Consider the following 9,114-nt stretch of genomic DNA (forward strand, 5'->3'; position numbering starts at 1 on the left):
ACTAAGCAAGCCGCCCCGCTTTCAGAATAAGAGTCCCCCAGCCGCCGGGTTGGCAGCACAGGAGCGCGCGGGGCGGGGCGCGCAGTCGGGCTGGGCGGAGGAGAGGCTGAGTCTCTGTGCGGGTCGCCCCGCGCGGGGGTTGTCTCGAGAGGAGCTGCTCCGCGCGGCGCGGGGCGAGATGATGACGAAGCCAAGGCGGCGGGGAGTGGGGCTGGCGCGAGCCGGCAGGCAGGCAGGCAGGCAGGCGGCCCCACCACTGCATTCCTAGACACTAGTTGCGGAGGAAACGGGTCGCAACCCTCCCGTGGCGCGTAGAAGGAAAGCAGGCTCCCTAAAGGGGTGGCGGGATTGGGACCCACCACGCTTTCAGATTGCCCTCCCTGACGGTCACAAAGGCCTCTGGGAATTATTACTAGCCTCACACAGAGAGATAAAGGTAAAGTGTGCCGCCGCGTCGCTGTCGACTCCTGGAGACCACAGAGCCCTGTGGTTGTCTTTGGTAGAATACAGGGAGGGGCTTGCCATTGCCATCTCCCGCGCAGTATGAGATGATGCCTTTCAGCACCTTCCTGTATCGCTGCTGCCCGCCCGATATAGGAGTTTCCCCTAGTCTGGGAAACCTACCAGCTGGGGATTCGAACCGGGTCATTTTGGGCCTGGGCCTAAAGGCCCTTGGAGGAACCCCCCCCCCAAGTTAAGCATTATCCCCATACACTCACACCGTGCCACATGCAGTGTTTTTAACAGGTAGGGTTTTGAGGGCACAAACAGCAACTGAACTCACAACGTAGTAATATAAAACCGGTATAGTTATGCAAATAGGCATTAGCAGAAACATTTTCCCACACAACATATTCCCATTTCACATATTTCTTTCCCCACTCCCGCCTCTTGTCTCTAGAGCAGAGTTCACAGCTCGGCCACCCAGTGGAGGTCACCCGCTGCCTGGCTGGTGGCTTGACATAGCAACCACCGCACCCAGGACAGCCTAAAGAGAATTTGGGGGCCCCAGGGGCTGTGGAGGCCCTGGACTTTGGCCTGGATGTCCAGGGGTAAGGGCGGCCCACAGTGAAAGATAGGCAAAGGGGCTGTGCTGGGACAGTTGCTCTCTCCCCTGCTTAATGTAAGAGAGCCCCATTTTTAAAGGTGCCTCTTAGCCCAGTTAATGGGGGGAAATGCAGAGATTGTTACTGCCAACCACGCTTTAGTGGGTCTCTTTTTATAGCTATCTTCACTCATCTTTAGCTCGCTCTTCTGATACCATGCTGGCATGAGAGATTTGGGGTTTATTTTATTGTGCTGTATTCTGAAGGAGAGCATGTTAGTTTTCTCTCTCTGTGCATATAGATCCCACCTTTTGAGCCCTCTAGGCCCAAAGAGACTAGTTTGTCTTTAAAACTAACCCCTGCTTGCTTGGCAAAGAGGCGCCTTTTAAGGTGGTGATTAGCTTTATTTAGCAGGGGGAAAGTAACTAGCCCTGTCCACCCCCAGCACAGGACCTCCAGTGACTGTTTCTTTTTAGATTGTGAGCCCTTTGGGGACAGGGATCCATCTTATCTTATTAATTTATTATTTCTCTATGTAAACCGCCCTGAGCCATTTTTGGAAGGGCGGTATAGAAATTGAATAAATAATAATATTAATTAATTAATTAATTAATTAATTGCACAGTAATTTGGTTTAAGTTGCAGAATTTTCTACAGTGGTTCAGACCTATTCAGCAACTATCAGCAATGATTGGAAATGGGGTGGTGGAAGGGGAACTATTTCACTTTGACATTAAGACAACATTGTTAAGAGGCTATCCCCAAAACTATTACAAATATTTCTATGCCACACAAAAATTAGGTGGATTGACTAGAAACAGAAACTAAAAAATGGAGACTGTTGGGACATAAGCTACTGAGTCAGAGAGAAATCTTCAAGACTGGAGTCTTAGCTGTTCAGTTCAAATAAGACAGTAACCAGTGTGACTCAGTTTTACCTTGCTATGCCTCTGCTGCCTTTCAGTAAAAAAAAAAGGGAAGCAGAAAGAGAACACACAGCCTGACAGGACGCATGTTACACAAACTCCCTCCACGTTGGGCACAAAGTTGTGGAAGAGTAACTGCCAAAAGCAAGCAAGGGATATTTGAGCGTCTTATTCCAGGTCTCACAGAACTTTTAGGGAGCAGACAATGGTAAAGGCGATTAGTCAAACATTTTAAATGCCTGCTACAAAATAGAGTCAAATTTAATTGCACAAATTGCCTAGTGAGTGGGCAAATCGACACTGCGTTCTCTTGGAACAAAAGTCCAATTTCCCAATGCTGTGCAAAATTGTGTAAGCTTTCAAATCACTCAGAACATCCTGTCAAACAAAGCCATGATATAATTTTTGTCCCCTAATCCAGAGCTCTCTAAATTAGATGAGAGTGCGTTCCAGTGGGCTGATTAAAAAGAGAACAGGGTCCCTGTATACCTTTAACAACAGATGCACAGAAGAGGGAATTTCAGCAGGTACAGCTTGTCGTGCAGGCAGTGGTCTAGTGCTGCAGGGGCACCGTTCCAGTACCTTTTTGCTTCTAGGGTTTCCGCAGGGATGCAAAGCCCTTTGCTTTCTAAATGGAAATAATGTGCTTCTCTTGCTATTCCAACAGTTTGTTACATAGCTGAAAATCGGACTACAATGGATTTATTGCCATTCTTTCTGTCTTCGGTTATAAGGAGTATCCTCCATCCTTTGTGGTTGACAATCCAGACTGCTTTAATTTCTGGGTGAATAACCCCATGAGATTAAAGCTTTCATCCTTGACTTCTTGTAGCAGAACCCACCAAATTATTGCGTCTGTCTAAGTGGGATGTGTGGCCGTTGGGGTAGGCAGGGCTATAGGGCATGGATGGTAGGGTGGGCGGGGCTATAGGGGGTTGTCTTGGCGCACTTTTAATTAATTAATTAATTAATTAATTAATTAATTATTATCTTATTTAATGTTTTTGACATTTTGTATTTTACAGACATCTTTCCCCGTTTCCCCTCCATCCCATCCCAATCCCGAGCCCGACCTTCCCTCCCCTAGCCAGCCTTGGCACACTGCGCTGCCTGAGGGGAGATGGGAAAAGAAAGAAGAGAGAGAGGGAAAGAGAAAGAAGAAGAGGGGGAGGAGAAGAAGAGATACACACTGTTGCACCAATAGATGTGGGTAAATCAGAAAGGGTGTTCTGGTTTTTTATTTTTAATTATTCTAGGAATAGTTCAATAAAGTTGTCCCAGATTTCTGACCATTTAGGCAGTTTGTTTACTTTTCTATGAGGGCCCACTTTTCATGTGCCGCTAATTCGAGCAAATCATGCACCCAGTCCTCACTCCTAGGAGGAGTGGGAGATTTCCATTGCCACAGTATTAATCTCTTGGGCTACCAGTAAGCTTCTCCACGTCGGAATGTGTGACTGCACCACTGCAGGCAGAGGACAGCAAAGCTGCACCTGCTAATATCCCATTTTGTGCATCTATTAAAGGTACAGGACATCTATCTGATTTTATATATGGCCACTGCTGTGTGATGAAACTGTCTGCTGTGTGATGAAACTGTCCCCTGGAAGAACCAGTCTCCTCTGTGCAGGTTAGAAAGTACCAAACCATCGTGTTTATCCCAGATTCCTCAAGCAATTATCAGGGATGGTTCCGGTGGTGACAATGGCTTGCCTTGATCTTCTGTCTGAGTGCCTGCGAAGAATCGTAGCACAACATCCACTTGTGGAGTGGAGCAGAGCCGTGACCTGGAAGCATTTGCATCACAATTGGTTAAACTGTTCAACTCAGGATGCTTGTGTTACAGTGAGTGACTATCTGCATTGCCCTGAATAACTGAGCCCTCTGTATGCATTTTTAAATTTTGGTTTTAATTTTAATCTGTTTTCAAATGTTTATTTTAATGTAAACCGCCCTGAGCCACTTTAGGAAGGGTGGTATATAAATCAAATAAATAAATGTGTCTAAAATGCTTCCAGTCCACCCTCCGATCCCAAAGCAGGCTCTTGCGACTCACTTGTCAGCATTAATCCTCACAGTCCAGAACATAATGTGCTACAAATCGCATGCTGGCCAAGAAGATTCAGCACTTGGTTAAATCGACTGCTATGGCACAGCATCCCCATCAGATGGCAGCAGAGTGAGGCAGGCCTGGGCAAGGTACAAACCAGTAGATGGCTGGCTGCTGCTGGCAGTGTGAAAAGAATTCAGGGAGGTTTAATCCTACAGTTTGGGCTTGACTCCAGACCATGGTTTCCTTCCAGGTTAATGTTAGCATAGGAGGAGGACCTTGTTATCACCAGTTTCTGCTGCTGAGATGATAACTAATAATAAACTTTGTTAGCCACCCATTAACAAATTGTCCACTGAGAATAGTTGCCATGTTTATACACAGGGCCTAGGAAGGTTGCTGGCAGCCCTGGGACAGGTTGCTGCTGCTGCGTGTGTTATCCCACACTGACCACGGCCCCCCTTCCCATAACAGCATGCTGAAGCAGGGGGCATGTCTGGTGCTGGGTACAAATATGTGTTGGCCCCTTGGCGTCTCCAGCCAGTGAACACTCTTTCTTTGCTGGCTGGGTGCTTCCTTATCCCCTCTTGCGAGGGAGAAAAAGAAAGCACATAGCTGGCAAAGAGAGTGCCTTGCTGACTGGAGAAGCCAAGTAGCCACCAAACATTCGGTGTGTTTCATTTCAGTTTTTCTTGCTTGCTCGTGAGGGAGAAAAAAGAAGTACCCAGCTGGCAAAGTGCTCGTTCACTGATTGAAGGCTGGGGCGGTGCGGGGGGGGGGGGCAGGCATCCATAGCCAGTGCAGCAAGGGGGACAAGGGTGGGCCCCTGGACCCCCCACGGCTCAGGAACCTTGTCCTCTCTGTGCCATTATCTCTATGTGCCTGCTTATATGTGTAATCTCCATGTTGGGTGGACAGGTATAAAGCCACAGGGAGGAACTTTCCTGCATCCAGTGCTTGTCGCAGCAGGCAATCCCTGAACACAAGACTTTGGAGCATGTCAGTGCTGGAGGGCATGGACTAGCTAGCACGCTCCTGTTTCCCAGTACCTGGAGACAGCGTATCCAGATTAGGACCACATGAAGAAGGCTTATAGTTTGTGCATGTATGTCATCTGATGAAGTGGACTGTAATCCCTGAAACTTTATGCTATGCTACATGTAAGTCTTAAAAGCTGCCACAAGACTTTTCATTGCTTTTACTGCAACGGACTAAACGCAGCTATCTCTCTGAAAGTGGTTATGCATAGATCATTGCAGAACGTGTGAAAAGGCCATCAGGCTGCAGCAGAGAGAAACTGGACTTTGATACAGCTGCTGCATAGATAATCCACCAGGTGGGAGCCAACAGGACTGCTTAGTGTATGTTTTGTCCACCAGATGACAGCAGAGCAACAAAGGATGCAACAGGATTTAACATCTGTGTCCAGGAGGTGGCAATCAACAGTGTTGCAGAATCTGCAATTCCATAATCTGTGCATCAGATGACCAAATAAAAATAAGAAACTGTACCACAAGCAATCTGTAATATTTGTCCACCAGATGACCACAAGAGACCCACCCTCCCCTCTGCACCTTTCAATTTCACTTCCACTTTGCAGGTGTTTGGTTTTTTAAAAAAACGAATCTAGTATTGTCACACTCTTCTGCCATTGTTTGAAAAAATAAGTCTGTGCTCTTATCCATGTTTACTCAGATGGTATTAATGGGACTTTCTTCCAAGGAGTGGTGCAGGGCGGTAGTGGTGGGGAGGAAAAAATAACCATAAGATTTGGAGGGAAAGTAGGGCTGTGCATTGACTCTGCCAGAGGTTTTTATTTTCCTCCCGACTACTCCAATTGTGGCCATTCAAATGGCAAAAAGCCAAGCCTCAAAACCTCAAAACGCGCCTAACTGGAGACAGCTGGTGCTATTTATCTGATATAAGGGTAGCACCATGACCTCAGTGGGCTCTATCATGCATAAAATTTTCATCCCAATTTCTGGGGTATGTGCCCCAAACATTAAGGGTTACTTTGGTGCAAGATAACCCTGTAAATCTGCCTGCAATTCTGATAGCATTATGACTTGAGAAGGGGCGACAATTCCTGAAAATTTAGTCTTGCCTTGGCAATAAATGTTCTAGGCATTTTAGTGAATTTTTAAAATTAGTTACTCTAGAGTGGTTTTACTGTTAGTCTAGATAATAATTCTAAGCACTATTGAGATCTTGTGCTGGATCACTTAGTCTCTTCTCCCCAGTAATCAAAATAATGCAAGAGCAACAATTTAATATAGTTTAAAAAAAAGAAGGGAGGAAATGCTGGTCACACTGCACAATGTAAGCACATTCACTCTGAAGTAAACTCCACTATGTTCAGTGGGGTTAGGGGATCACTCCCAGGAAGTGTGAATAGGATTTCTGCCAAGTCATGAAAGGGGAACAACAGGGCAGGAGGAAAGGGAAGCGCTCGGGCAAGAATTCAGGAAGTGGTGAATTAGCCATCAGCAACAATGTTCAGAAAACAATTGACGCTTAATAGCACATCGAACATCGTCTCTTTTGTGTTTTCCATTCCAGGCTGCATTGGACTTGATGGGATGAGCTAGTGCGAGAAGTGCTAGGTATGGATGCACCGTTACGACTCTGTTGGCAGCTCAATGTGTGGGACTAATGGAAAGAAATATGCCCTCTGAAAGCAATCAAGGTAACATTCAAAAGGCTGGAATTGCAAAGATGGCCCATCAAATGACAGAAAGAGCTTGTAATTTCATGAAGTTGTATATCCCTGCTCCAGGAGCCAGGGCTCTTCTATCGCCTGTTCCATGATATGCCCAGAAAACAGTAGAGATAAATTTCCACCAGGCGTGTGTGTGTGTGCGTGCGAGAGCGAGAGAGAGAGAGAACCAACAGATGGCAACAGTCAGGGCTGCGAAAATGACGGCTACACTCTACAAGATCCCTACAGCAGAAATCAAGTCCAAGCTCAGCAACTGCATTGGCAACTCAAGTGATACAAATGTCCCGCTTTTTAGAGATATCAGCTGTGCACAAACAGAGATTTCTGCCTTCAGCTGCAGATGACTACTATTATGGATACTGAGATACCACTGTACACACAAGGCAAGTGTCCCTTTTTGAAGAGGTCTCATACTGCTTACCCATTACTTTGTAACCTCTGTGACTGCCGGGGGCAACCCATGGAGATAATTCAGAAGCTTGAAAATGACAGAGGATGCCTACTTACCTCTTGGGGTCTGTCAGGAGGCCAGAACCTGCTTGACCCAATTTGTTGCTTCTTTCTGGGTTCAGTTCAATAGAATTGAACCTGGTTTCAATTTCAGGCCTTGAAAGGCTTGCCTGATCTGGGACCTACATACTTTGGAGGCAGTGTTCCCTCTAAGGTGTGCGCATTTGTTCATGTTTTTTGATGTCTGCTCAGTTAATTTTAGATCCCGCTCAGGTTGAATCAGGAAGGCCCCATTCTGAACGCATGTGCGCACATACTGTCTTGAAATTGCTGCTCAGAAAAAAATTCATTCCGCACATGGATGGAAAAAACTAGTACACTGTTTGGAGGTGCCAGACCCTCCACGGGCACTCCACAGACTGGAGCCTCCTCTGGCTCCTTTTACTTTGTGAGACCAACACTTGCTATAAAAAGCAGAGCTTTTATGCTACTACTCCAAAGACATGGATCTTAAAGAAGTATGGGATGCCCTTGCCTTCAAGCTTCTAAAAGGTGGGTGTGAAACCCACCAATTCAGAATGCTTTCGGCTTTTATTTTTTACATTTTAATCATACAGATATATTTGTGTTTTGAGATGACAGTGTGTGTGTGCGCACACGTGCACAAACACACACATGAGTGCAAACGCAAGTGGTCTTCTGCTGTGGATGTGTACATGCAATAAGTTGTAATCAGGGCACTCCCAAGTAGAGTGTAGCATCCAGATGCCAAAAGAAAAAGAGTAACTTGCTAATATGGAGAAATACGGAAGCAATGTGAGACGAGATACAGCATAGCAGTGTGTCTGGTTCTTCTGACCAACAAGCAACAAGTATCTCCATATGTCTCTGGCGCCTTCGAAGGTTACACCAGCCCAGGTCAACCAGGCATTCCTTAAGAGTTAAAATGAAACAGTTGCTGAGAATACCTTGGGCATCTGTCTTCACATAATGACCTCGTCAGATTAAGAAACACTAGCCACTCTTGACCTCCCCAACCCCCTGCCCTTGAGCAGCCTTGCAGAGAAGGCAGGTCAATGTTTCACGCACAGAAGTCCCCTTCCTCCTGGTTTATTGTGAGCTCAGCTGCTGAATGGTTTTGGTAACATTCGAAAGAGAACATTGCAACGGCTGATTGACGACATTGCAAGGAAAAATGACAACTCTACAATTTCCAGTGTGTCTATATTACACCCTAACTACACAGACAGGAGAAATGGGGATGGGGTGGTCTTTGTCCCAGAGCTCTGGAGGAGTGAATTGCAGCTGCAGGGTCTCCCAGAGACCTCGTTGCTCTCCATGGATGCTCTCAAACACAGGACCCATGGTAGGATTCACAGGGGTGGGGGAAGAGCTGAGGAAGGGTCGGGAGGGAGAAGGGAGGGATTGTTTGCAAGAAACTTTTACTCTTTAGAATAATTTACAATCTGCTTATTCACAATTATGTACAGTCCAAACCCGACCCAACAAACTCGTGGAACAGAACTGCATACAAAAATAAAAGCTATACAGAAATCAGAGAGTGTCATGGTAGACTCTCTCATACTTCTCTTTCTTTTTTTTTGATTGAGGCTTCAAGAAAGAAACATGGGGGGAAAATACAAACAAAATGGCTACAGTACTGTGTTCAGAGATGGCCATGTGCTCCTTGGGTTGGGAAGGAGATACCTTACACTGGCTGCCCAGCAGGATTACAGCCGCTGGTAGGTGAGCTGCACCACTGCAACCTTGCAAGGGGTCTGTGCAGTTGGCCTTCCAAGGGCATGATGTGCCTGCCAAAGCTGCAGGGAAGACCAGGCTGTTGGGCATATGGACAAGCAGTAGGCACACCGGCCAGAGCAGCCAACAGTGCCAGCCTTGAGCCCAGCTGCCTCGGCAGTGCCC

General features: G+C 46.6%; 1 long non-coding RNA gene across 5 annotated transcripts; it reads left to right on the top strand.

Annotated features, from left to right (window-relative positions):
* Positions 1–85: 85 nt before the first annotated feature.
* On the top strand, positions 86–8,887 carry LOC128346341 (uncharacterized). 5 transcript variants are annotated; one of them, XR_008316915.1, is made up of 6 exons: positions 87–436; positions 2,998–3,178; positions 3,499–3,817; positions 4,051–4,171; positions 4,941–5,622; positions 6,582–8,864. It is a non-coding gene; the product is annotated as an uncharacterized LOC128346341 (long non-coding RNA). The 5 variants fall into 5 exon arrangements; XR_008316911.1 differs by having other exon boundaries at positions 86–436; positions 3,499–4,171; XR_008316912.1 differs by lacking the exon at positions 4,051–4,171 and having other exon boundaries at positions 88–436; positions 6,582–8,863.
* Positions 8,888–9,114: the final 227 nt, after the last annotated feature.

Source organism: Hemicordylus capensis, chromosome 2, assembly GCF_027244095.1.
Source record: "Hemicordylus capensis ecotype Gifberg chromosome 2, rHemCap1.1.pri, whole genome shotgun sequence".
Classification (NCBI taxonomy): Eukaryota; Metazoa; Chordata; class Lepidosauria; order Squamata; family Cordylidae; genus Hemicordylus; species Hemicordylus capensis.